The sequence below is a fragment of the Equus asinus genome, chromosome 29 (assembly GCF_041296235.1).
Source record: "Equus asinus isolate D_3611 breed Donkey chromosome 29, EquAss-T2T_v2, whole genome shotgun sequence".
Classification (NCBI taxonomy): domain Eukaryota; kingdom Metazoa; phylum Chordata; class Mammalia; order Perissodactyla; family Equidae; genus Equus; species Equus asinus.
Window position 1 is genome coordinate 18,447,808 of NC_091818.1, and position 3,078 is coordinate 18,450,885.

At 36.2% G+C, this 3,078-nt stretch overlaps 1 pseudogene; it reads right to left on the bottom strand.

Annotated features, from left to right (window-relative positions):
* Positions 1-1,958: 1,958 nt before the first annotated feature.
* LOC139042529 (large ribosomal subunit protein uL11-like) lies at positions 1,959-2,836 on the bottom strand (annotated as a pseudogene).
* Between the last annotated feature and the right edge of the window lie 242 nt (positions 2,837-3,078).

The following is a 3,078-nucleotide window of genomic DNA, read 5'->3' on the forward strand; positions in this document are numbered from 1 at the left end:
CACAGAACATCTTTGCATGATTTGAATTATTTTAAATTCACTGAGATTTGTTTTATGCCCTATGATATAGTCATTCCTTGAGAAATGTTCCATGTGTTCTTTTAACACACGTTTTCTGCTGTTGTTTACTGTACTGTTTTACGAACTAGGTTAAGTTTGTTAAAAGTGTTGTTCCAGTGTACTATATCCTTACTGCTACTCTCTTTCCTTGTTCTATCAATTAGTGAAAGATGAATGTTGGCTATGGATCTCTGACTGTAGTCAAGAATTTGTTTATTTCTTCTTGCAGTCTGTCTGTTTCTTTATATATTTTGAAACTCTGATATTAGGTGCATCGCATTTTATGTCCTCATGATTAATTGACCCCTTCATCATTATGAAATGACCTTCTTTATTCTTGGTAATATTCTTGATTCTGTAATCTACTTTGTCTGACATTAACATAGTCACTTCAGATTTCTTGCGGTCAGTGTTAATATCATTTTTTTCATCCTTTTAATCTATTTGTGTGTGTATATTTAAAGTATATACAAAGACTTTATATTAAAAACTCTGCCTTTTATTTTGCATGGTTAGAACATTTACATTTAATGTAATTTAAAAAATATGTTGGGCTTAAATTACCTTCTTGCTACTTGTTTTCAATTTATCCCATCTCTTCTTACTCCTTTTTCCCCCTTTTGAAATTAACTGAGCATTTTTTATCATTCCATTTTATCTCCTTTATTGGCTTATTAAAATAGCTCTTTCTCTTGTATTTTTACTGTTTTCTATTAGAGTTTACAATGTACATCTTTAACTTATCACAATCTATCTTTATATAGGGTTTCAAAAGAATTTAAGAATCTTACAACAGCGGGCCAGCCCCGTGGCCGAGTGGTTGAGTTTGCACACTCTGCTTTGGTGGCCCAGGGTTTCACTGGTTTGGATCCTGGGTGCAGACCTAGCACCTCTCATCAAGCCATGCGGAGGTGGCGTCCCACGTGCCACAACTAGAAGGCCCACAACTAAAATATACAACTATGTGCTGGGGGGCTTTAGGGAGAAGAGGAAAAATTAAAATCTTTAAAAAAAAAAAAAAAAAAGAAGAATCTTAGAACAATTTATCTACGTTTGTTTTTTCTCAATCTTTCCACTACTGTGTTATTCATTTTATATGAACATATGTTATAAATTCTTTATCACTTCTTCTTTAAAGAGTAAAAAATATGAACAAAATATTTTAAAATATTTACCCATATATTTACCATTTCCTGTGCTCTTCATTCCTTCGTGTACATCCAGATTTCCTGTGGTTTCATTTTCCTCTGCCTGAAGGGCTTCCTTTCACATTTCTTGAGACATTAGTCAGCTGGTGATGAACTCTCAGCATTTGTGTGTCTCAAAATGTCTTTATTTCCCCTTCAGTTGTGAAAGATATTTTCACTAAGTAAAGAATTCTAGGTTGGCTGGTTTTTTCACTTTCATTAGTTTAACGATATTGCTTTACTTTTTTCTGGCTTGTATTATTTCCAATGAGATGTCTGTGTATTTAACGTGTCCTTTTTCTCTGGCTGCTTTTAAGATTTTTTTCTCTTTATCACAATTTTAAGCAATTTGGTTATAAAGTCTAATAAATTTCATCATGTTTCTTGTTCTTGGGATTCACTGAGCTACATGAATCTTGCAAGTGTATAATTTTCATCACATATGGAAAATTTTTAGTCATTATTCTTTAAACAGTCTTTCTGCTTTCACCTGCCCACCCCACATTGCTCTCCTTCTGGAACTCTAATCACATTTATATTCGGTTGCTTGATGTTGCCCCATAGCTCACTGAACTGTGTTCATTTTTATCTGTAATCTTCTCTGTGTTTCATTTTGGATAGGTTCTATTGCTTTGTCTTCAAACTCACTAATGTCTTCTTCTGTGGTGTCTGATCTGCTGTTAATCCCACTCAGTGTAATTTTCTGTATTTTCTGTATTTAGAAGTTCAATATGGATTATATCTTCTACATATCTCTTTGTCATACTTCTTCAACAGATGGAGTTTATTTATTTATTTACTTTGATTGTCAAGTGATCCTTTATCGAAGTATTTTCCTTGCTGGATCTTAACTAGCTGGGCATCCCACCGCACCACTCTTGATGTCATCTATGATGTCATGAGGGTGGTGGCCATCAACGTTTCAACCCACAGACTGGGCAGTCCCCAGGATCTCTTCAATGGTTCCAGAGAGTCCTTGGCCAACGACTGGCACCACATCTGTCAGGCAATGTTCACAATCTCATCGAAGGTGATATTTCCACTATGTTTCATGTTTTTCTGCTTCTTCTGGTCTCTTGGTGGTTCCTGGAGGGCTGTGATGATCAGGGCAGAGGCAGAAAATACCGCTTCAATCTGAACCTGTTGATTCTGGATCGTCAGTTTCACCGTGATCCTCAGACCCTTCCAATCACTGGTTGCCTTTGTGATGTCATCAAACACCTTTTTTTGGAGACAGAACCAGGAGGCCAGTCTTGGGGACCAATCTTGGTGGCCAGGGCTGACAAAGCACCAACTTCTCCAGTGATACACCTCAGGTACATGACTTTGATCTCAATGGGGTCAAACTTAGGTGGCACGGTGGAAGTGGCTGGTGTTAGATGAACCTGGATTCAGGATGACTGAAGACAGGTACATCTTGGTCTTCTCCAAGCCAAGAGATGAAAGCTGGAGTACATTTATAATAACTGTTTTAATGCCCTCATCTACCAATTCTATCGTATGTTTCATATGTAGGTCTGTTTCTATTGGTTGATTTTTCTTCTCACTATGGGTTGTATTTTCCTTTTTCTTTTTATACTGCAATTTTATTTAGATGACAGACTTTGTGAATTTTACATTGTTGGCTGCTGGATATTTTTTTTTTGTATCCTATAAATATCTTTTGAGCTTTGTCCTGGAATGCAGTTAAGTAACTTGGAAACCATTTGATCCTTTCAAGACTTACTTTTACACTTTGTGAGGTAGAAACAAAACAGCCTTTAGTCTACAGATAATTTGGTCCCTCTCCTGAGGCAATACCCTTCTGAGTACTCTATTTAATGTCTAATAG